Source organism: Vitis riparia, chromosome 14 (assembly GCF_004353265.1).
Source record: "Vitis riparia cultivar Riparia Gloire de Montpellier isolate 1030 chromosome 14, EGFV_Vit.rip_1.0, whole genome shotgun sequence".
Taxonomy (NCBI): Eukaryota; Viridiplantae; Streptophyta; class Magnoliopsida; order Vitales; family Vitaceae; genus Vitis; species Vitis riparia.
In genome coordinates this window covers 12,794,556-12,821,826 of record NC_048444.1, presented here as the reverse complement: position 1 = coordinate 12,821,826, position 27,271 = coordinate 12,794,556, and the positions used below count along the sequence as shown (strand labels likewise).

Sequence of the window (27,271 nt, the reverse complement as noted above, 5' to 3'; positions counted from 1 at the left end):
CTAAGCAAGAAAATAAAGGCCATCAGATCTGACCGTGGAGGTGAATACTATGGTAGATATGACGGATTAGGTGAACAACGTCCAGGGCCATTCGCCAAATATTTGATGGAGTGTGGTATCGTTCCTCAGTACACCATGCCAGGGACTCCGAGCCAAAATGGTGTAGTAGAGAGGCAAAACCGTACTCTTAAGGATATGGTAAGAAGTATGATTAGTCATTCCACCTTACCAGAATCACTTTGGGGCGAAGCCATAAAAACTGCAGTTTATATTTTGAATAGAGTACCAAGCAAAGCAGTAGCCAAAACCCCATATGAGTTATGGACTAGCAAGAAACCTAGTATTAGGCACTTGCATGTCTGGGGTTGTCCAGCTGAAGCTAGGCCTTACAAGCCAAATGAAAAGAAATTGGACTCCGGAATAGTGAGCTGCTACTTTGTAGACTATGCCAGAATCTAGAAGTGAAACGAGGATCTCTGTCAGACACTATAGAAACTGGTACTCCATGCATTCTCACAATCTCCTTCACATAAAGAGAAACTAAACGATCTAAAGAAAAGCTGACTTTCATAGGCAAAAAGTGAGCAGACTTTGTCAACCGATCAACAATCACCCAAATAGCATTATTATGTAGGGTATTCTGAAAGGTCGAGAGGTTTCAAATTTTATGATCCCTCAACTAGATCCTTCTTTGAAATGGGCAATGCTAAGTTCATTGAGGATGTTGAGTTAAGTGGGAGAGAGTCATTAAGAAAGGTGGTCTTTGAAGAGGAATCTGTTAATATTCCTATTATTACGATTGGACATGGTCATATTATGTTTAATGACACTATTCAGAATGTACAGTCGATAACAGGGATTCAAGACATACCTGAGATTCCTCCTGCTCAAGTTATGGAACCGATTCAAGTTCATCAAGAGGTAACTCAACAACCTCAAGAACCTCAAGTACAAGTGCCACTAAGGAGATCCACTAGAGAAAGGAGAAGTACAATTTCAGATGATTATGTTGTATATCTCCAAGAACATGAGTTTGACATGGGTCTGGAAGACGATCCAATTTCAGTAAGTCAAGTCAAACAAAGTTCTGATTCTGAAAAGTGGATAGAAGCCATGAAAGATGAGATGAAATCAATGAAAGACAATGGTGTTTGGGACCTAGTAGAGTTGCCTAAAGGTGTAAAACCGATTGGTTGTAAATGGATTTTTAAAACCAAGCGGGATTCAAAAGGCAATATTGTTAGGTATAAGGCACGCCTAGTTGCAAAAGGTTTCACTCAAAAGGAAGGCATTGATTATAAGGAGACCTTTTCACCAGTTTCATCAAAGGACTCCTTTAGAATCATCATGGCACTTGTAGCTCATTATGATTTAGAGCTACATCAAATGGACGTTAAAACTGCGTTTCTTAATGGCAACATTGATGAAACAATATACATGCTGCAACCGGAGAACTTTGAATCTAATGATTCAAAGCAACTTGTATGCAGATTAAAAAGGTCCATATATGGTTTAAAGCAAGCATCCCGACAATGGTACCGAAAGTTTGATCAGGTGATTACTTCATTTGGTTTTAAGGAGAACACCGTTGATCAATGCATATATCTCAAGTTCAGTGGGAGCAAATTTATTATCTTGGTGTTATATGTTGATGATATTCTACTTGCAAGTAGTGATGTGGGACTTTTGCATGAAACCAAGCGATTTCTGTCTAGTAAATTTGACATGAAGGATCTTGGTAATGCATCTTTTGTGCTGGGTATACAGATCCATAGAGATCGTTCAAGAGGTATACTTGGGTTATCACAAAAGGCCTACATCGATAAGGTGTTGAGTAGATTTGGCATGAGCAATTGTGCACCAGGAGACACGCCTGTAGCAAAAGGCGATAAGTTTAGTTTGCACCAATGTCCGAAAAATGAACTTGAGAAGAAAGATATGGAGAGATTTCCTTATGCCTCGGTAGTAGGAAGTCTCATGTATGCACAAGTTTGTACGCATCCGGATATTGCGTACATTGTTGGAATGTTAGGCAGATATTTAAGTAACCCAGGTATGGATCATTGGAAAAAGGCAAAACGGGTTATGCGGTATTTACAAAGAACTAAAGATTACATGCTCACATACCGTTGATCAAGTCACTTAGAGATCGTGGGATATTCGGACTCCGATTTCGCAGGATGTCTTGACAATAGGAGATCCACTTCAGGCTACATCTTCATGTTAGCTGGAGAAGCAGTTTCATGGAAAAGTGTTAAACAAACACTTATTGCTTCTTCCACCATGGAAGCAGAATTCATAGCCTGCTACAAAGCATCAAACCATGGGATATGGCTGCGGAATTTTGTCACTCAGTTACGAATAGTTGATGGGATTGAGAAACCGTTGAGAATCAACTGTGATAATAAGGCCGCAGAATCATATTCTAAGAACAACCGAAGTTCGTCAAAGTCCAAATACATTGACATCAAGTTCTTGGTTGTGAAAGAAAGAGTTCAGAGTCTTCAAGTATCGATTGAACACATAAGCACAAACTCCATGATTGCGGATCCACTCACTAAGGGTTTGCCACCCAAAGTATATCATGAGCACGTCACACATATGGGTGTTGTACACATTGATGATGTGCCAGTATAGTGGGAGTTTGTATTCAGACTTTGTGTTTATTTTCTTGATGTGATATTATGTTGTGTTATCTGTACAGATCTTGATTTTAAAGACTATTGTATTTGAATTCTCTGAATTAAAATGATGACTTTCAAAAGCAGTTTAGCATAAAGTGTTGAAAGTGGAATTTGACTATTTTTAGTCATAAAGTAGGACCAATTGGAAATAGACATATTAAAGTTCACATTCTATATAATTTCCATGCTACACATCCATACTTGATCCATGTTGCTAATTTTGTTAATGTTGTGATCATTGATGGGTCTAGTTAAATTATGATTAACGAAGGCCGCTTTGATCCTATGTTAGCATAACTAGTAGACCAGATTGTTTAAGGATATTAAGTTAGAATAGCAAGATGAGCTCAATAAAGTACTATCATGAACATTGTTTTGTACTATATGTGATCCAAGTGGGAGATTGTTGAAATATGGACTCACATATTTAACAATGATTCATGATTAAGCTATTCAAATTATGGACATTTTGATTTAATGTTCGTTTTAAGAGTATGGGCCACCTTATGTGTAGAGCCCAACGCAATCACGGGCTTTAGATGATGGGCCTAAGGTCCGTGAGGCCCAATAACCAATGGGTATGGTCCCTAAGGCAGGAGGGTATAAAAGGTGAGGCTTATGTCTTTTCAATTAAAAAAAAACACATCTTTTGAAAGAACTGAACCGCTCTCTCTCCCGCTCCCATTGCCTGAGAGAATCAGAGAAATGTGGTGCCCTCCATCAGCCTTAGAAGATCAGTACTGTCTTCAAATTCACACATGGATTCAGGTTGGTACAATTTTAATAGTAATTATGGCATAATTTCTTCATGTGATTCAACATACGATCCTGTATGATCATTGAATATATAAATTGAAATCTCACAGATCATTCTTCCATCCTTGCACCAGAATCCTCGCCCTGACTTTGGTTTTCGCAAATCAAATCCGTGCAGAACAACCTATTGTGCTTACCTTTGATTTTGGATCATCTAACTTTGTTTCAAAGTGATAATTGATATTCGGAACAAAGGTGAGAAAGTGAGTGGAGATATTTTGAAGTTGTTTTATTGAATAGTGGCAGCCATGAGTTTTGTACGTGGATCATGGACGATGCCTCATGGAGGCAAGCATTTGCATGAAGAAGCAATGGATATTAAGATTGGTGGATGAATAATAAAAAAATACTTACAGCTTTTAATGGTGGAAAACGGCCCATGCATTATTGAAAAAGATTAAGAGGGAGATATCTATAATGAAGCTTGTTAGACATCCATATGTTGTTCGTCTTCATGAGGTTCTAGGAAGCCGTACGAAAATATATATAATCTTGGAGTTCATAAGGTGGCGAGTTGTTTGATAAAATAGTTCACCATGGCCGACTAAGTGAAAATGAATCTAGAAGGTACTTCCAACAGCTCATTGATGGTGTGGATTATTGGCACAGTAAGGGGGTCTACCACAGAGACTTAAAGCCTGAAAACCTTCTACTAGATTCCCAAGGAAATCTAAAGATTTCAGATTTTGGTCTCAGTGCGTTGCCTGCGCCGGGAGTTAGCCTTCTTAAGACAACTTGTAGTACTCCTAACCATGTAGCACCAGAGGTACTCAGTCACAAGGGTTATGATGGTGCTGTAGCAGATGTCTGGTCTTGTGGTGTCATCCTTTATGTTCTGATGGTTGGATATCTCCCGTTTGATGAGCTTGATCTAACCACTCTGTACAATCGAGAGAGCAGAATTTTCATGCCCATCCTGGTTTCCAGTGGGAGCAAAATCCTTGATTCATAGAATTTTAGACCCAAATCCTGAAACTCGCATTTGGATTGAACAGATCAGGAGCGATGAGTGGTTTAGAAAGGGGTATATTCCAGTCCGACTTCTTGAATATGAAGATGTTAACCTGGATGAAGTAAACGCTGTGTTTGATGAATCTGAGGTTGGAACAACATGATAATGATCAACATGGAAATGAGGACATAGGTCCTCTGATTCTTAATGAATTTGACCTAATAATTCTTTCTCAGGGCCTAAACCTTTCAGCTTTGTTTGAACGGGGGAGGGCCCTGTGAAGCATCAAACACGTTTCGTTTCACAGAAACTACCAAGAGTTGTTCTATCAAGCATGGAAGTTGTTGCACAATCCATGGGTTTCAAGACACATATTCGCAAATATAAGATGAGGGTGGAAGGCATTTCAGCCAATAAGATAGAACATTTCTCAGTCATGTTGGAAAATTTTGAAGTTGCTCCCACATTTATTATGGTAGACATTCAGAAAGCAGTTGGAGATGCTGGTGAATACCAAAAGTTTTACAAGAACTTCTGCAGCAATCTGGAGGATATCATCAGGAAATCACCCAATGAATCAAGCAAATCAAGGATCACCAAGACGAAGAGTAAAAAGGGTTGATTGCTTACTGGAAACCACCAAATCAATCAAGCAAATCAAGGATCACCAAGACACAGAATTAGACGTGTTGAATTGTTTTCCAGAAGGCCAGCTACAAATGCCAAATATGTTCATATATATGTTCAGCTACAATGGGCAACACATTGCTGCTATAAACTATTTGAAAATGAATGCAGCCACTGCACTACAGGGATTGACAAACACACACCACTCAAACCATGGACAACACGCAATTGGATGGTGATAATCTTGGGAACACAAGGCAGCATGTATAAAAAAGAACAGCCGCACCACTCACACCAACACAACTGCATATATATTCATGGAAGATCAGATTTTTTTAGGGAGTGGGAAGACTCCACACATCTCCAAGAGCACACCGTTTTGGAGAAGAAAACCGTCTGCACCTAGGAATGGCAACGGGCGGGTTTGGGACGGGTCACCCCTATCCCATTCCCGTCCCAAAATATTTAGTTATTTCCCATCCCGTCCCAAACCCTGGGCGGGGCATTCCCATCCCCGTTATAGAGTTAAAATTAAAATCCCATCCCCGGCCCGTCCCGACCCGGGTATGTGTTGTTGGGGCGGGGCGGGGCGGGCGGGGCTGGGCTGGGCTGGGGTTATTGATGAAACCAAATAGTTGTCAAATATCTTTCTTTAACAAGAACAATTGTAGAGCATTTGAAGATACCCGTTAACACCAATGTCCTCCGTGTTATGAATGCACCTACTACAAAGGCAATGAACAACCCAATAACAATAAAGAGCTCCAAAGCAAGTAAATTGCTAATAAAAGGCTTGATGATGATGAACAAAAAACCAAATGCCCATTATAAGCTATTCAAATCCAGATTATTTCTGGAAGCAAGTTCAAGGAATAATATAGAAATTTAGAAGTATGGCATCCACCTTAGCCTCTTTCTCAAACATTGATGTGGTCCTACACTCCTACCTATATAGTTTAGAGTTCTTGTACACATCAGTGAAGTTAATGCCTAGAGCTGCTTCTTGTGCTGCTGAAGTCACTTCCAACATCCAAGTTGCCAGATTGTAACCATCTTTTATCTTACTGACTCCATCAATTCCCTTCAGGAAACATAATAACACATGGCTTATTCCATTAATAAGAGGCAAATATGGTGAATACCTAGAATCTCTTGTGTTTATTGACCTTACCTCAAAGTACTTAATCAGATGTGTAGAATGGTGTTCTAATGGGCCTGCATATATTTCCTCTCCTCCTCATTTCAAAAGAAATAGCTACAGTTTGACATTGAAATACTTAAACCTTGTATAAATCCAAGAAATGAAAACTAGTTATTGGTTCCATAACCACTAGAAAGATATCTTACCTCATCAAAAACATCAAATATATCAATGCTTGGTTGGTGGATAGTGCACACCACAGTTCGTCCAAGGGCGCCCAACTGCAATCTTGGCTTTCCTCCAAGGGCACAGCATACTGCGAAAAAAATTAGAAGTTTTTAGAAAAGGAAAGTTAAAGTCCACAGATTTGAGACATGAGAGATATGGCCATAACTGAACCAGACAGTGTTCAATCAGATTAACAGTGAAAAATAAATTTCGAGAAGAGCTCTTGATTCCAGTAGTGTGGATAGATATTCCTCGTACTCATAATCGGACTTCCAAATAGAGCAATCTCTTTTTCGTGAGCTTGTTGTATAACAATCTTTTCTCCAGCAATTCTAAAACATTCATGTATAGACACCCCAGAAGCAGAAGCATCCACAGCTCTAGAAACATTGCTTTAGACAGATTGTAACATTGCACTTTGAATTATGCACTGATCAGTGTTCCCATTGAACTCCAAAGGCAACACAGATGATTCCATTTTTTCACAAATTTGATCAATTGGAGCCTAATAGAGCAGGCATCACCTATATCTTCAAATCTGGCATTAAGAAAAGGATAAGGGAATTTTCCATTTAGTATCAGAATATTAGCATAAAAGAAAGTTCTTTTAAGCACCGGTTCAAGTTCTAAAAGGTAAAACTCATGCCACAAAAGGTTTAATGTGCACTAACTTCTGCCAAACCTGTAGACAATAAATTCTATTTACATTGTGGCATTCAAAAGCTAACTTCTCAACAGGGAAGACTCAAACAGGAAGACAAAATGTTGATATATTATTGATATGAACGAACTCTCCATTCACAAAATGGAGATCTGTTTTTTTGTGAAGCAATTTTGGAAAATCAACATTAAAGCACTCTCTTGGACAACACCAACATTAATATTCCACTTCTATTATCACATCAGACTAAAAATTCATTAAAAATCATTCTAAGAAGAATTTAGTGTCTAATTTCATCCACTTGATATATAGATACGTGCATATTTACATACATATATATAAAGAGCCAAACATATATTCACAACAGAGCACCTGAGTGAAATACAAATGTGTTATATACACTGATGTCATGTGTCTAGGCCCAATTTTCTAACTTTTTTTTTTCTTTTTGAATTCCAACAATATTATATCTAAAAGAGATAAGAGATTTGAGGTTCTTAGATCTTCTACTTCCACACATGATTATTCACCTCAATGTCAAGAAAAAAATCAGCCCACTGCAGTCATCGGAGCTTCTTAAATTAATTAATAGGTAGACTATGCCACTTCCCACACAAAAATTTCTTATTTGACTTAGGTATGTATATAACATATGAATGAAACTTCACCAGAAACATAGAAAACCCAACACACACCAGAAGCAAGAATACATATTAAAGAAAACAAATTTAAAAGAAGAACTCAATGTTTGAGACAAGAGAATAGTTAATCCTTAATAAAGTGTAAAACCCAAGAAATTTACAAAACATCCGGCACATTTGAGTTGGGTGCTTTTCATTTTCTTTTATTTTCCTTCCTTTTCTCCAAAGAGGGAAAAGAAAGAAAATGAAGAAACGAAATGAAGAGTGGTTAGTTTGTGAGTATTACCTTAAGGGAAGTGACCATTTTGCAAGAAAAAACTCTTCCATCGGAATGGGCATCGAAGCCATGTGAAAGAGAAACCCTAGAAAAATGCAGCAAAGCGTTGGCAACACAATACTTGCAACCTCAAGCTATCCGGCAAGGCAAACCTATGTAGTCCGCTAATTTCTGCATATGCGAAAACCTAGTACCTGTCAGTAATCAATTCCGAAAGAAACATGCTTTTTAGTAAACTATATATGTTGATGTCCCTACTCCTACAATTAATGGATAATCAAGCATGTCAACGTTATGATTAATTTAAATAACAACACAAACATCTCTTCTTGTAGAATTTCCTCAAGGAAAACCAAAAAAATTAAGCATAAGGGTGTTATTTTTGGTTAATAACCGATAGAATCATCTAGTCTAGCGCATTCATTAACACTAAGATAACCGATAACCCTATATTATGAATTGCTTGAAAGGCCAATGTTCCATCTAATGATCCTGACAAAATAAATGCAATGAGAAGAGATCATTTATTAATAAAGAAATGACAAACCCAGTCTCTCCACAAACACCAGATAATAATATTAACACAATTGTAGAATTGGCTTTCCTATGGAAAATTCAGTATTCAAATAATCATCTTAATCAAGAAAATTTTTCTTTCTGATAAGCATGAAATATGACAAACATAACTGAAACAGTCAATAAAACCACAAAGGGTTTTACAGGCTTACTTACACATACCCATTCCCCTCACTAGAGATGTTCATTCCAATTTTCAGTCATTGCTTTAGTTTAACCTAATTCGCATTAAAAACACCGAAGAGTTCTATTTTATAAAAAGAAGGGCAAGAAATCCTTCCAAAAATACAAGATTTGATCAAAACTAAAAAAATAAAAAAACTAAAAAAGTGGAAATAAACTAAGACATCAAAATACCATATTTAAAGATGAGGTAGTGCTACAAATGCCATATTGGTTGATCAATTGTAGAAAGGCATGAACAGATACACAAATATGACACAATGATACACAAATGAGGCAAACCATTTACATCTGCATAGTTGGTTTCTAAAAAAGAATTATATTGATCAGACAGAAACACGTACATGCTCACCAAAATTATATGTTCTGCATACTTCTGGACGAATAAACTACCGACCTTTGTGATTCTCTTTTAACCTCAACCAATCAACCCAGTAAGTGAAGTTTTGTCAAAGAAAATTTGTAGGACTAATTAAAACTATTTTTTATTAGATGCACAAAAAAATAATTTAGACCATAAATGATATGTTTTTGGCCACTTTGGTGATAGCTCATCCCATATAGATTTAGACAGCATCCATCCGAGTCCAGGAAAGAAATCTGATCAATAAAGTGTATCTGTAGAAGGTATCATATATAGATAAGAGTTTTTAAAGCTTTTGTTTCAAACACAACTAAAATTTTCATTAACAAAATCTCTGATGCATTAGTCAGTTGTAGAGAGTGGTTTGTTAAGTCATACGTCTATAGCATAATTATGACTGAAATGAGGGTTGCTGAAATGTATAAGTGGCAGAACTGGTAAGTGAGGGTTGCCGAAGAGTTCTATTTTATAAAAAAAATGGCAAATTTCTCAAAAACATAACATTTCTAGCCTTGAGATTCGAACGACTACTACATAGGCATAAACATCATAACCCTAAATCCTATACACCAACGCATAAACATCATAACTTGATCCCTGCACTGCCACCACAAACCTCCCAAAAAATCTCATAATTTTTCTTTACTACATATGTCGCACTGCAAGCTTTTTGGGTCGGACCAAATAGAATTTGGGTCACCAAACTCTAACACATATCATGTAAACTTTCTCAAAGAAAGGAAAACACCAAATATCTTTGAAGGTTAGATGCCTATATAGTGACTGGAGCCTAAAGGGCAAATCTATTAGGTGCATTTCTAGAAATAGATTAACAGAACATTGAGAAAGACAACAAAATTATTATTCTATAACAGAGAAGATTCCATGAACACCAAGACAAAATGGACTCGTAATGGACCTGATTGAAGTCCCCTGTATGATACAAAACTACAGCAAGGAGGCTGTAAGCTCCTGCTGTCATTCGATGGTAGGGACTACAAACAGAGACTAGCTTTGCCAGAGCCTGCAAAAACCACAAAAATACAAAAGGTAGCATATTAATTTACCAATGAACAGGCAAAGAAAGATTTTTCTACTGCACCCAATTGGTAGTTTACATATAGAAATGACAAACCGATGGACTTTTAAATCAAATACCTTTGTCCCATAGCTGACTGTATCTTCAAGTTTTCTCTTATCTAGAGCTGTTTTTTATGATTCTAGAAGTTGTCGTCCATCTGCAGATGAGCATGCTGCTTGCTGAAAAGAAAAAGAAATGCAATTAAATCCAGATTATTGAATGGTTTAATTATTTGTAAGACAAGATAAGAAACAATGTGTTCTATTATTCTATCAAATAACATAGTTTGTTCATCACCTTATACACGGTACCAAGCTAATAACGTCAAGTTTTTGGAAAGGATATGGAGAATCCATATCAAAATCCCTTGGAACTAGCTCAATTCCCACCTGAAAAAGAAAAAGGCAGAATCGTCAGCCCTCATTTCCACTGTGAGCAAGAAGATTTGTTATCCATGAGTTTTTCCTAAGCATTACAAACATTTGTTTTAATATATTTCATTTCCTGAAAGGATTTTCCCTAAACTAGAAAAGAAATTAATTTTGCTTTTAAGAATATATATAATTGCTGCCCATCCATGATATAAATATCCTAAGTAAGTTCTTAATTCTTTTTCCATTCTCTCAACACAATTGAAGCATTCTTCAAATTTATATAAATAACCCGTGATATAATGTTTAAAATCATAAAACTACAAAACCCACATATCCAATATAAAAGAATGTGGGGCATGCTCAAAGTTTTGGAACACATAGGCCATTGCCAAAATACCTTATGACATAATCCCCGTAGAACTGCAAATTTCCACACATCTTTGTAGTTTAATGTGCTAAAATCCCATTCATATCGCTTCTTCAAGAATACCTCCAACCATCTCCACACAAGGGGATGAGCATTGCATGACTGATTTAATTCTCTATTTCCAGGAACCCCAATCATCAGATTCAGTGCAGCAGCTATTGGCATAGCTAATTTCTCAGGATTAACAACATCAGCTATTACTGCCTGCAGAATGTGCTTAAAAGCTCGCACTATCATCTCATGAATACAAAGTGACTGCACGTGTGATAACTTTTCTGAAAGTTTAACCTGGTAAAGAAAAAATACCAAGCATTATTTGAGATGGGAAAAAAACCCATGTATAGTCGAAATTTAAGAGATAAAGCACCAGGTTCCACAAAGTCTTATCCCTACCTAGTCCATGCATCAAATTCTTTTGTCCAAAGAGGGACTTGACAATGTATCTGCAGGTGTGATAGATGAGACATAGTCATGGAATTCTTTAGTCCAAACGGGGACTTGGCTATGTATCTCTAGATGTAATAGATGAGCCTTAGTCATCTCCCTATTCTAAGGTCCATCAAATTTACTTGACGACATTTGGAAATATTAAGAAGAAGGATATAGACAGATTGGTTGTAGCATCATAATCAGAAAAACCTAAGGAACATGCTATCATGACACGAAGAATTTCTGACAGGGATCAAAATTGAGGAAAGACTGTTGGGCAATTTTATATAGATGAGAACCATTTCAGATTGCTAACGAGTACCTGCTTCATAGTTTAAGTATTCTGTAACACTAATGCTCTTCATCAATGTCTAGTTTTCTCCAGTTCCAATAAGTGTAGATGGGAACATCACCTGGAATTAAAAAATCAAGCAAAGGATCATGTGTAGGAACTAAATCCAATTCCAGTTACAATAAAAAGAAATAATGAACTGTTTATTCAGGCATAGGAGATGAACTCTTATAGTGTGGAATGACACATTATCCTTGCCCATAAACTGGTACAAATCCACATTTTCAAGGTTCTTCCACCACTTTTCCCACTCAGGTGTATAGCATGCAGTGATTGAGACATAACCAATTGGTGCATCAAACCAGATAGAAAACCTGTGATCAGAGTAGTATAAATTGTTTCAAACATTGTTTGCAAAAACCATATAGAACAAGAAATTTCTCTATAGAAAAAGAAGGGGTCAATTCTACAAATTAAATCTTGTCCAACCTTGTCTTTATATTTTTCATGTGGAACAGGAAACCCCCACTTGAGATCCTGGTAATACAGCGGGATCTAAGTCCTTCTTTAAGCCATGCATATGTAGCTTGGATAGCATTTAGGCTCCAATATCTTGCAATGGACATGTTATTGATATATTCTTCCAATTTATCCTTTAGCAATGGGAGCTCGAGAAACAAGTGGTCCGTATCACGGATTTGTGGAGTGGACTGGCATACCTAATGATCATACAATCTTTCAAGTGAGACAAAAATTTTGAAAAACAACTGGATGTTTTTTAACCTAGTAGGCAAATGAAAATTTTCAATGAAATGAAAAAGATGGTCACACCTTGCATCTAGGATCTTTCACTTCAGTTGGATTCAATAGCTTTCCACACTTTTCGCACTGATCCCCATGAGCAAAGTCGTAATTACAATCTAGTGTTGGGCAGGTGCCTTCCATAAGCCGATCAACTAAGAAACGTTGACATGTCTCGCAATAAACGTGCATTAGTATTGAACCTCAAATTAATGAACAGATGGTGCAGAATTTACTAATGAGAATGCCTTCTTCATAAACAAATTTGATGATGAAAGTGACATTTAATGGAAACCATAATAACATGTAATTATGGTTTCCTTGTAAACATGAGAGTTGATTTTGATGAAGAAACTCGCTTATATAGGTGTTAAATGCCAATTGAAGGTTTATACACCTAACTAAAGATAAATAAAAATTCTTACCTTTGTAGTACCTAGTCTGCCTAGCTGTATAGCTAGATCAAATCTATAATCAGGATCCGTGGCAACTTCCAGTGCATCCTCCAGCATACCACGAGCTTCCAAGAAATGAGCCATACTAGCAAGTAAAATACATCTTCATCACATCTCAGTCAAGTTTCAGAACTATGGAAAAAGGAATTGAAACAACAAGAATAAGTGGACAAAAATGTGGTCACAACATAAGTATATACAGAATGCACTTCCTTTTCTTCAATGCATTGACAGTATATGCAATATATGGACATGATAAGAAAAAAAATGATAGGTGGATGAATGAAAAATCATAGCATGAGATTGTTTGCAACTAAAAAGGTTAGAGCATAAGGTATACATACATAAATTAATATAATCTGAAAATCAATTACCTCTAACATATTAGCAGAGAAATTGAATATTGTAGGTAGTGCTTTGCCTCCTATATATGTTTCTGCATCCACTATTATATGCTCAAACCGAACTTTAATGGTTGGAATATCAAGTCCAACTTTGTTTTAGGCAATTAGAAACCAACATAAATATAAGATACAAAAAGGATTCATAGAAAAGAAGAAAAATAAAATAGCTCAGAATTCCTAAATCCCCTTTAACCAAGCTGGACTTAGAAGGCCTGTTAATGGCCTTTGGACTAGGCTGCCTAGACCCACTTCCTATAACACAGGATGTCAATCTAAAATAAAAGACTAGGTTCATTTGAGAATTTGTACCTTCCTTCTCAAGGCATTGTTGGCTTCAATTAGCATATGTTCCCGTACCCACATTTCCTATCAAGGACTCTACCTTGCAAGTCTTGAACTTGATTGTAAAGAATGTGGTTCTTAGTTACAACCATGGGAATTAACATCATATAAGACATGCCAAAATATAACATCCAAAATTAAAATATATCCATAAGCTTAACAACATTGAAAAAAAAAAAAAAAGACATTACAAAGAAATTGTTAGCAAAAAATAAAGAAAATGTCTCTAACATCATCTTAAGTAAATAATCTAAAGCACAAGTAAATCATCATTTTCATCCATCATTGTGAGTTGGGGCTGTGAGTCATGAATTGATGAATCACCTAGTAAAAAAAAAGCACCAAAAAAAATATTAGAAAACTTTACTAAATATTTTAACAAAAAACAATTCATAAAATTGATAATTATGTAAATCGGTTACCTTCTTTTTCCTTCCATAACCAACTTTGAGTACACATTAAGGCCTCCAAAGTATCTGGATGAAGCCTACTGTGATGTTTTGATACCACCCTACCACTCGTGCTAAAGGCTGACTCAGATGCAACTATAGATACCGGAATAGCATAGATATCATGAACAATCATCTACAAAGTTGGATACTTTATACCATTTGTCTTCCACCAACTTAAAACATCAAAATTTGAATTCCTTGGCAGAATAGACTCCTCTAAGTAATAATCTAACTTCGACTTCGTATGACTTTCTCCAATGGTACTATGAACAAATAAGTTAAACTTTGAAAGAGGATCTTGTTCATCATAGTTTAACTCCAAAAGAGTTGAACTTGATGAAGTACTATAGGATGAAGTTTTTTGCCCCAAATTAGACTTTGATTGATACTTAGAAAGCAACTCATAACACATTCCATGGATTTTTTTTATCTCATTTGAAGCTTCAGACCCATACATTAGTGGAAAGTAAAACTCTAAAATCTTTATATTGTATCTTGGGTCAAATATAGCTGCTATTGCCATCACAATATGACACCCACTCCAATACTTGTCAAACTTTTGCAACATACTTGATGCCATCGTTTTCACAACATCATTTGAGCATATCAACCAATCATACAATGCCTCTTTGATTTCGTACACTTTGATGAAAAAGGTATTTGCAGTGGGATAATTTCGTCCTAAGAATAATTCTGTTATGTTGTAAAACAATTTCAATCTTCCACATATTTCCTTTGCCATATTCCATTCTTCCTCTGATGGCACAACCATGTAGTATTTTTCATGTTGCTTCAAACGTGGGAACACATCTTTATATGTTATAGCAATTGATAACATCAAGTATGTGGAATTCCATCGTGTCTTACAATCAAGACTTAACTTCTTATTGCATGGAATACGCAATTGGCGAGCTGCATCTTCAAACTTTTCCATTCTTGATGGGGTTGCTGACCAATATGTAACACTCTCACGAATTTTTTCAATTTCTACTTCAATGACATCCAAACCTTCCTTAACAATTAAGTTCAACACATGTGCCACACATCGCATGTGGAAAAATTTTCCATTCAATAAGAGTGAATCGCTCAAAGATAATTTCTCCACCAAGATATTGATCATTCCGTCATTACTTGAGCAATTATCCACAATGACTATAGAAACTTTTCTATCCATATTCCAATCCAACAAGAAATCCATTAATACATCTGAAATAAATTCTTTTGTGTGTGGAGGAGGCACATAAACAAACCTAAATTAAGAATAAAAAATATCATTAACACAAACAATATCATTAAAGGATCAAATAAAAAAACACTTTGGAAGTTAAAAAAAAAATAACATAACTAACCGTACAATATGATGGTGTAGTAACCAAGACTCATCAATGTAATGTACAGTGATAGCCATGTAGCCTTTCTTTTGATTTGATGTCCACATATCAGTTGTGATAGCAACTCTACTTTGAAGTTTCTCTAAGTAGCTAATCATCTTATCTTTCTCAACCTCATAAATCTTCATTATATCATCCTTAATTGTATTGCGGGAAACCATCTTAAACAAGGGTTGGAGACTAGTAGCAAATTCTCTAAACCCCACATGGTCAACTATTGAAAGTGGGTACTCATGCAATATAATTGCACATGCAAGCTTCTCTCTTGAGATTTCTTGATCAAAGGTAAAACCACCAATTTGAACTTTTCCATGACTTTTTCTCTCTACTACCAATAATTGTTGCCTAATATCAACATTTCTTCATTTCATGCACCTATCTATGTGTACATGTAAGTGTTTTGTCCCATTCTTGCTATCGGCCTTAAGCTTTCCTTTATAGTGCTTACAAATAGCATAATCTTGTCCATCTTCTATGATTTTATCAAAATCATTCCAAACAACCGAAGTCAACTTTCTTCTTTTAGATACCAAGGTTCCATCAGTAGTTGAAATACTGCCTGTAATTGGAGTTGAACTCACATTTGGCATGGAAAAGTTTTCCCCTTCTTCTGATGTCATTTTTCTTAATATAAAATAAAGCCTATAAGTAAAACATTCAAACCTAAATTAATAACCTAAAGCTTGGATAGGGCTTGAAGCAAGGGTTTAAAAGGCAAGATTGTATTTAGGTTAACCTCCAAGAATTGTAAGATGTCAACATAGTTTCCATTAATAGGAAAATAAATGTAATAGAAAAGCATCGAGGGTAGTGCAACCGAAAGACACATGCGGTTTATATGGATAGCCCACAGGAAGTGAGAAGAAAATAAGACAAAAAAAAAAAAGACAGAAAACAAAGCAAACAAAAGCAAACAAAGAATATTCTAAAAAGTAATAACCAGAAAACAAAACAAAACCTTGAAATTAGGAATATTTAACCAATATCAAAACTATTAATGGACAAAATTTACAAATCAAATTCTCTAAAGACAAAAGAATTTTAGGGAAGAATAATTCTATATTGAATGGCATAATATGGAGACCACTAGCACAAAACACATACAGCTGAAAAATATTGAATAGGATTTGACATGGAAGCAAAAGTGGCAGTTTCATAAAATTAAACAAGGGCAAATGACTCATTTGTAATAGTTACTAGTAAAAAGCACATGAATATTAGTGTCATTAGATTGTATCTTAGTGCTACAATGAATTCTACATCTAGCCTGTCTTCCTTTTCTTAATAGGTAACCTTCTTTTACATGGACTTGAACTTAAAACTTTCCCTTCCTTCTTGTCACCCAAGCCAAGCCTTAGGGGACATATTTTTATTTTCTTTTTGTGGAAGTATGGAGCTTATATACCTTTTCTTTCCTTTTTATGGAAGTATCTACATGAATTTAATTAATGAGAAAAAACTAAGAGAATGATCACAAAAAAACTACTACAGACTACAGGACTAGCATGTTCATGAATTAACAACCACAAGAAAGGAAAATATTCTAGAGAAGAATGAGTTAACTAACCAGGAGTTATTGTAGCACATTTCACAACAACATTATGCCTGCAACATATACAGGGTTAAATGAATAGAAGAAGAATATGACGTATGCTTTAAAGGTTTAGGGACTGTGCTAGAACAAAGGAAGTATAAAAATGAACTTGGCTTCCTTACAATCCTAAACCATCCCATTTTTTTGTCTTTTATCCTCAGAGCAAGTAATAGATTAACTTCAAAAGAGCAAAACCAAAGAGAAACAAAACAACAACAACAATACAAAAATGACAAACCATGGAGCCATCAAATCTCAAATGAAAATCATCTTGAGAATGATTTTCCAACTAGAAGGCTTGTTTCTACCCAAGCAAATAGAAAATTATCCATGAAGCACAAGTCTTGTGACATCCAAGACCATTTACCTCAAAATTTTATATGTTATAGAGGCCTGGTAGAAATTTAGCAACTAAACATTCAAAGCCTTCTACAACTGAAACCAATAAATATTCATCCACAACATAAAAAATAATTTCAAATGTATCAATGGACAAACATGATTGGATAAAAAATAGAAACACTAAAAAATGACATAAAGGATAGATTTTTTTTATCCACCACAAAAAAGGACATAAAACATAGACATTTTTGTGGATGAGAGCAGTTCACCATTTTTTTTAGACAAGACTGATAGATGATGCAATTATAGTGAAAACCAATGGCCTACAAGCTTTTGGAAGAAAACGGTAACTAGAAATTCCACACAATCAAACCTAAAAATCTGATATGAACTACTCTTAAGTCTCTGTATAAACACCCATAAGCCAATAGTAATAAAATTAAACCAAAAATAACCAAATTCAACTGCAAGTGGCAATCAACACCAAGAAATAAATAACCTAAAGAGAAATAAAGAACTCAACAAGCCAAGCTACAGAAGAGCAGCACGAATGAGAGGAATTAACTGAAATTTTTTCTTTTTGCAGAAAGATAAAATAATTGCTACACATTACAAAGTCAAAGGTTAGCAAGCAAAAATTAAAGAAACCCTAGAAACAATATGAAATGAGTGGAAGCATTTGATGATAAGAGCTGCTTAATCCTTATTAAGATTCGCAAGAAACGGATTCAAAACCCTAAATAGCAACCCGAAAAATAATAGAAAAAAAAATCCTTCAATAATCTGAAACTGGAAATGGAAAAATCCTAAATCTCGTATCTCTTTCCCGAATTAAAAACGGACTACAACACCAAATCAAGGCATCATATAACCAAAAAATCAACAAAAAATCTTACCGGTTTGTAGATATGTGAAGATAATAGTTGTGATTCTTGTGAATATGGGATAAACAAGGATGAATCGAGAGGAGATGGAGGAAATGAGATTATTGAATGGATTTTCGAATGGATTATCTGATGGATTTCTCCATTGAGTGGGAGGAAAAACCTTAGCGTCGACAGGAACGAGAACTGAGAGAAGAAGACCTAAAATGAGGAGAGGAAGCTAATATTTATAAGTGGGGGGTAAAGTTGTAATTTCATATTCGGGGCGGGGCGGGGCGGGTCAAATTATAACTACACCCGACCCCGCCCCGAACCTGATTCGGGTTTTTAAAAAAAGTCTAAACTTGGCCCATCCCCGATTGCCATGTTGTTATACCTATCCCAATAGGGGCAGGTCGAGGCAGGTGACCCAGGAAACCCGCAAAATTTCCATTCCTATCTGCACCTTTGGACTTCAAAACAGCCCCCATGCATTGATCTGAAAGGTAAGTTCTCATTCTTAAACTCATTTTATTTTAGTTTAAATTTATCCCTTCAGTTTAGATTTTTTATTTCTTGTTATTTCAATCCATTGGTAAAATTGTTTTTGTGCTAAAGTTTTTATTTTTTAAAACCTTTTTTCATCCATTTTAGTTAGTTTGGATTTTAGTTTTGATAAGTATGAATGTATTCGTTGTACTAGCTCTGATAATTGGATTTTAGTTTCGATAAGTACAGATGTAGATGTGGTTTGTTGTATTTGTTTTGATGAATAATGGACTTTAGTTTTCAAATAATTGTTGATGCTAATTTGGATTTTAGTTTTTGATAAATAATGAGGTTAGTTTGAGTTTGAGTTTGAGTTTTTAAATTTTCATTGAGTATTAGTTTCTTTAAGTTTACATGTTTGATGCCTTTTAAAAACTTATTGAGTATCCATTTATTTAAATTCACATGCTAGATGACTCTTAAAAATTCACTAAGTTTCAGTTTGATTAAATTCACGTGGTAGATACCTCTTAACAAAAGTCATTGAGCGTTATATGGGATGTTATATGTGACTGAATTGTTAGTTGTCTTTATCTTTGATACTTATTTTATAGGCACCATAGAGAATTCTTGAGTTTGAACTTTCTTTTAGAAAAGGTTTTTTTTTTTTTTTTTTTGTTAAATTGATATTTTGAGTTGAGTCAAACTTTCTTTTTTCAAAAATGAATTTTTCCATCATAAGTTTGGCTCCTTGATCCCAAATGAAAGGTAGTAAAAAAAGGGATCCAATTTAGCTTTTCTCTTATTTTCAAAACCCTTTTAAGTTAGAAATCAAAAGTCTATATTTTGTGTCTATTGATTGGGATTTAACAAATCATTGGGTCCTTTTTTTTTTACTTCCCTTAAAGTAATTTTTAAAAGCATTTAAATCACCAATAAAAGGTTTTAGAAAACATTCATTCTAGCTTTAGGCAAAGAATACACTTTCTAATAAAATTATGCAACTCATTTCATTGAAGTTGCATTTCTCCTTTGTTGGTTTTCCAAAAATTTGGTTTTTATTCACCTAGGTTTGGATTTGTGCTCACAAACTAATGGAGATACATAGGTAAAACTTACAGAAATTGAATGGGGATTTGATAGAACCCTTACATAAGAAATTTTTTCAAAACTCTTCATTGCTGCCAGTTTTCACTCAACCACTAACCCTTTAGATTTAAAATTCGTTTCAACAACTTTAGAATATTTTTAAAAATTTTCCAAAACTTGTATGATTTTCCTCACTTCTTGTACTTGAATATAATTTTTTTTTTGAGTTAGAAATCAATTCTGGAATAGAAGATATAAATGAGTCTTTAGGGGGGCTCTGTTTTCACCCAATTCTAAACACCCGAGATCTTTTTGCAAAACTAAAATAACAGATGACTTTTTAAATTTGATTCAATATTTTTTCTTAATTCTAGACTTCTTTAAATTGATCTTAGGCATATAAAATATTAAAAAAAAAATTTTTTTTGAGGGAGAGATGAATTTTCAAATTCATACCTATTGTACATGATAGAATCTGGACATTTGATTAGTTTGAGTGTTTTAAAAATATTTTTGAGTACTATCTGACCCTGGATTCATTTTTTCTATGATATAGACTTGAACGATGTGTGTGATTTTTTGTACAATTTTATGTGATCTCTTATTATTTTTTAAAAAATTCGTTTATGCATGTCACTATTTTTTTTACCTAATTTGGATTTTTTGGAACTTTTAGGTGTCTTTGTTGCAATTTGTCATTTGAATGAGTGTTTGGCTTTTGGTATCTTGTTCTAGATGTGTAGGAGTTGTTTCCTGAATTTTTTTGTAATTAAATTCCACTCCAATACACTTTCTAGAAATTTTTTTGTGATGCTCCCTTTACCAATTGCATGTTGATGATCTTGTACATTGCTTGAATTGTTATTATTTTTAGAGTCATTTAACTTACCTTGGCTCAATTTTGGCTTTGGTACTATATATTAGACATAATAAAGATGTTATATAATTTATACTTATCCTAACCACTCTAGAATTTTTGGAGGAACCTTATAAATTATGCATGCTATCCAGGTACGCTCTCTCTGTCTCACTTACTTTCGAGAATTCTATGAACATGTATACTATTGAAGACAATATTTATGTTTGATGTAATCCTTTGATGCTTAGATGTATATTTGATTTGCTATGATTAAATACATGTCATGTTCTACATTTATGTGCTAATTTTAATGTCTTATGATAGTGCTTGAGAGGTAGTCTAGGTACACATCTTAACCTTCCTTTGTGATTTCTTTTTTGGTATGCTAGTTTTCAAATCACCTTAGCCTACCTAGGTACCTTCAATCAATTGATTAATTGCCACTTTTCCCTCAATTTACTCATTAGAGACCTCTTTAGGGCTTAGAAGGGTGCTACCTCTTAAAGGTACCTTTCCAATAGGTAACCTAATCCCCGGACCAAGACTCGGGTTTTTCAAGACTTGTTTTTCCAAAACTATGGAGTTATTTCTTTAGAGTTTTTTTTTCTTATTTTATTTTCCTTTTTAAAATAAAATAAAATAAGTGGCTACTCCAAATTTTCCAAAACTAATTTTTCACCAATAAAAATGAGTATTGCTATTGAGTAGGAACACACGTGAAAAATGCGGGTCCACACCTCCACACTCAGTGAATTCACCACCATCTAGAGGTGGGTCTACCAACCCAATCTCTTCTATAAGGTTGGAAAACTTGCTTATGGCTAAGGACATCTGCCTGCAATTCCTTTTTTCAACTGGAAAGAGCACCACATTAAAATCCCCACCCAAACACCAAGGCTCTTGCCACAACCCTCTAATTGAGGCTAACTCCTCCCACTAGCCATAAATCCCAGTGATCTCCTCGATGAGGCCATCTTCCCAGTTTCTAAAGTGACAAGAAATGGAATAGGATTTTGACTTAATATTTTGAACTCATGTTAACAATTTAAAAACTTCATTTTAAATTTCCAAGTTTTGGTACTAATTTCACTTATTTTTCTTAGTGAAATCAAGGGTTTTAGTATGTCCTGCATGTCTATATGATTCTGGACTCTTGATTTCTCGATTGATGTTGAGATTTCATTCCTTGTTCATAATTTTGGTTGATTTTTTTCTTCCATTTTTGGGTCTTCAAACAAGTATTATCTTTGATAGAAGTGGGGGACCTTCTGAAGGAGTTGGAAGGCCTTCTGAAACTAAACTATACCTCTAAATCCATATCTTTCTGGACTTGGTTACATTCTAATAGGAAGAATAAATTTTATTATTTCTGTACATTTTTATTTTAAATGATTAAACTTTCTGTCTTAATTCCTTGTGAATGCCCAACTTAAGTTCTATTCCATCATACTTTTTAAAGATTGCTGTTAAAATTCAATCCATGTGATGGTAGTTGTTGAACCCATATAAATCTAATGAATGATGGATATAGACCACATAGATTTAGTGGTATGTAATTTATTAGGTTTTGTTGTTTGACCATCCAAATATAACCCATACATTATAGAACGAAGCTTTGAAGCTTGAAGTATGTGCTTCCATATTCTTTTCTTGAAGGTTTTGTTTCATTGCCTTCATCACCTTCTCTTATTTTCTTTCTTTTCAATTAAGGTCCAAGGACATTGATTCTACTGATATGTCAGACAGCTCTTATGAAGGCAAAATGGAAGACCAAATTCAAACGTCAAGTCTATTGGATATTGACGCAGAGCAACAGTGTCATAGTTCTGAGGTTGAGACACCAGATGGGTTGCCAAAAATAGGTATGAAATTTGAATCAGAAGATCATGCATACAGATTCTATAATGCATATGCTGGATTGGTAGGCTTTAGTGTTCGGAAAGATTTCAAAAATAGAAGCAAGATAGATGGCAGTGTGATGTCACGAAGGTTTGTTTGTTTTAAACGGGTTTTCGGCTTCCAGACAAACGGAATCTGAATCTGAAGAAACCCCACAAGGAGGTCAGAACAGGCTGCTCGGCAAAAATGACCATATCTCGTCAATCTGATGGGAGATATCCTGAATCATGAAGTTGTAGGCCTTGAATATGTTCGTGCATTGCCATCACATCCTTATATTTATATATAGTGGTAATTTTAGTCATTAACATTGTTATTTTTTTGGTTAAAATAGTGTTATTTTTAGAAGAGTGTTGTATTTCATGAGGTTAGTATATCTTGCTATATGCAATAATACTTTTAATTACTAATGTTGTTACTTTTAGGTAAAAATAGATTTATTATTAGAAAAAAAAAAGTTGTACACTGGGTTTGAAGGTGTGGTTTGCTTTATGTGATTGCATTTTAATTTTATATAAGATGCAAAATTTTCTAGGAATGATTTTTGAGATATATGATAAATTTGCAATTTTTTCTACAAGATATCAAACTTTTACATAGAAATTTTTTGTTTTTAAAATAAAGAATAAAATAAAAAATAAAAAATATATTCATACCGACACTAAATTAGTTAGATTCAATGACCTTACCAATATAATGACACAGGACATTTGATTATATAAGTGACTACAAAATCTAGGTTAAACTCTGGATACAAAAAGACATTAGGGCCAAACGCTTGACAACAATAGAGGATGAAAACTACATGAAACCAAAGTTTTCATTGCCTCATTGTACCTCCCATTATAAAGAAGAATTAAAAGGCAACCATGCCTTTATCCACATTATGTGCAATTTTTTTTAGCATATTATTTAATAATCACTACCAAAGTCATAACAATGATAATAACAAAACTAAGTAGGCTAATGCACTCTATTATCTATAGTGGTACTATTAATTATTAATATTGTTATTTTTAGGTAAAAACAATGTTACTATTTCTAATGACATGTTTCATGTAGAGGCTGAAGTAATAATGAATGATGTGACAACTATATATGTGGGGTCTAATCAAGTGTGTCTAACTACTTGTCTTGTTTAGGTGATAACTTACTTTTAAAGTTAGAGGATAGTCTTTGAAGTATGCACAAATTACTATTCTAGTGCATGATTTGATGATTATTTTTCCCAAAATGTACTCTCCATAAAACCTATTTTTTCAAGTTCTCAATTTATAAATACTTTCTAAATAGCACACCTTTATATGATTCCTTTTTTATTTTATTTTATTGAAGTCACTGAAAAATTGAATAATTGTTTTTTGACAATAGCGTGAAGATGGTTTGGACTTGGAAGAAATGGAGTTGGAATTAAGAAGTGTGTGACAAGAGGCAAAGTTGCATGTGGCATGCATTAAAAATTAAGGGTTTGCTACAGTACTGGAATTTACTTTTCGGTACCATACCCACCTTTTTAAGTCCAATAAGGTTAAGATAAATGGAAAGGCGATTAAAAAAAAATCTTCAAGTTCAATATTGTTACTAAAATAAAGAAAATTTGGGGAAAAATATTTTTGTGAAATGATAAACTTTTACAAAAATGATAAAATCATGATGAAGAAAATTCATAATTGTATGATATGCTTTAGTATTTTAATCTTTGAATTTTTTTGAAATAAAAATTTAGAAAAAATTAATGAGTACAATACAAAGAATATGGGAGGATACAAAGAATGTGAGGATTGTCACATTTTTGGTACCCTCCTCACATTCTTCATACCTGAACTCATTTATGAATATTTTAATCTTTTAATTATTTTGAATATTATTTACTTCAATTGCAAGTATAATTAGTATTTTTACACAATCGACAAGTGAAGTGAAAAAAAAAATTAGAAATAAATTTGTTTTTTTTTTAAATTTAGAAGGCACATAAATGTGAGTAGGGTACGAAGAATATGAAGACCCTCACATTTCTCATACCCTCCTCACATTCTTCGTACCCACTGCTATTTTTTAATCTTTTAATTTTTCAATTTTTTCGAACATTATTTGCTTCAATTTCAAATGTAATTAGTGTTTTTACCCAAAATTATTGTTAAGTGATGTGAAAAAACTTAAAAATTAAAAATTAAAAAAATTTAAAGTGTATAAAAAATATGTGAGAATGATACAATTAATGTGAGAAGGGTATGAGAAATGTGAAAAGGGTACAAGAAATGAGATGATATAAGAAAAGAAAAAATAATTTCTCTTACCGTCCTCACATTTCTCATACCCTTCTCACATTTTTCATACCCCCACTAATTTTTTAATATTTTAATCTTTTATTTTTAAAAAACTTTATTTGTTTCAATTCCAAGTCTATTTAGTCTTTTTACACAATATTGTCATCCAGTGAAGTGATAAAAAAAATTACAATTTAAACTTTTCAAAAAATTTAAAGGTACAAAAAATATGACAAAAGGTACAAGGAATGTAACGAGGGCATGAAGATTATGAAGAGGGTATGTGAAATGTGAGGACACTAGAAATGAACAAAAAAAATTCCCGTACCCTCCTCACATTCTTCATACCTTCACCAAAGTTTGAATATTTGAACATTTTATTTTTTTTCTGAACATTATTTTCTTCAATTTCAAGTCTATTTAGTCTTTTTACACAATATTAATTATTGCCTAGTGAAGTGAAAAAAAAAATAATTTAAAATTTTAAAAAATTTAAATAATACAAAAAAATGAGAAAGGTACAATGAATGTGAGAGGAGGGTACAAGGAATGTGAAGAGGGTACAAGAAGTGTGAGGATAAAAGAAGTGAAAACAAAATTTGTTGTATCCTCCTCATATTTCTCATACCCTTCTTACATTCTTCATATCCTCCTGACATTCTTTGTACCCTCACTAATTTCTTAATATTTTAATATTTATTTATTTTTAACATTATTTGCTTCAATTTCAACTCTATTTAGTCTTTTTACACAATATTATCGTCCAGTGAAGTGAAAAATAAAAAATAAAAAATTTAGAGGGTACAAAAAATGTGATAAATGTACAATGAATGTGAGGAGGGTATGAGGAATGTAAAGAGGGAATGAGAAATGCAAGGGTACAAGAAATGAAAACAAAATTAGTCACACCCTTATCACATTTCTTGTACCATTCTCACATTCTTCATACCCTCACTAATTTCTTAATATTTTCATCTTTTAATTTTATTTTTTTAACATTATTTGCTTCAATTTCAAGTCTATTTAGTCTTTGTATACAATATTATCATCTAGTGAAGTGAAATTTTTTTAAAAAAAATTAGAGGGTACAAAAAATGTGAGAAAGGTACAATGAATGTGAGTAGAGTATCATAACATACTATCATATTATGTCAATAGTAAGATAGGTGAAATTAAAATAACTTCAAATGATTGAGATAAAGGTTTTTCTTTTCTAAAATTCTTGAATGTTTTTTTATGATAATACAAACATGTGTTCTACTGTATATACCCCTACATCTTATATAACACTTAGATGTATTTGCAACATGAGTGATGTGTTTCAACAGTATAAGAAATATCCCATTTTTAATGAAATGTGTACAAATGGATTTTTTTTTTTTTTGACATATTGGAAGAATATTCCACTACTTTATTGTTTAGTTACTTGTATGGATCCAAGGGTTAAGGTTGAAGGTGTAAAAAACATTTTAAATTTCATAACTACTTGTATGTACCAACCATCCAAACCAGAGGGTAAGATATACAAACAATTAAACAACTTATATAAATATTATGAGAATAAATATGGTAGTGCCTCTTCAAGTACTACAATTTCATCTACATTTGGAAATGATTCATTCTTTATACAATTAGCTAAGGGAAAACGACAATTTGGTCCTTCAAGTAGGTGTAATCTTTCAAAATATTTTGATACTGATTATTGTTCATGCATATCCCTTGACGAAGTGAAATTTTTAAATATTATGAATTAGTGTATATCTCATGAATCCACTTTACCTATGCTATCTAAAATGGCATGTGATCTACTAACCATTGGCATCTACTGTAGCATCGGAATATACTTTTTCTATAGCTGCAAATATAATAGGAGACAAAAGGACAACTCTTGCAGTAAAGATGCTAGAAGCCGTGACATGTTTGAAGGATTGGGAAAATGGACGCATGAGACTCCAAACTTTGGAAGATGAACTTAAAAAAGACCTCGAGAAACTGGATTTCGATACAGACAATGATGTTCAAGAGATTGATGACGATTGAAGATGAAAAAAGAAAAATGAAGAACGAATAAGAAGACAAAAGTGAATATGATAATTGAAGAATTATATATTGTTTGTTTCTTTTAAATCTATTAAATGTAGCTAGTTTTTAAAGGTTGAGTAATGCATATGATTGATAGTTGGGTAGGTGTCAACCTAGTTGGGATGTACTCAAACTATAGTGATGTAATTCTCACTTTTTTTTCTCTCCCTATTTTTTCATGTAATTTGT

At 33.8% G+C, this 27,271-nt stretch overlaps 1 pseudogene; it reads left to right on the top strand.

Moving 5' to 3' along the window:
• The first annotated feature begins 3,890 nt into the window (after positions 1 to 3,890).
• Positions 3,891 to 5,172, top strand: LOC117931021 (annotated as a pseudogene).
• The last annotated feature ends 22,099 nt before the right edge of the window (positions 5,173 to 27,271 follow it).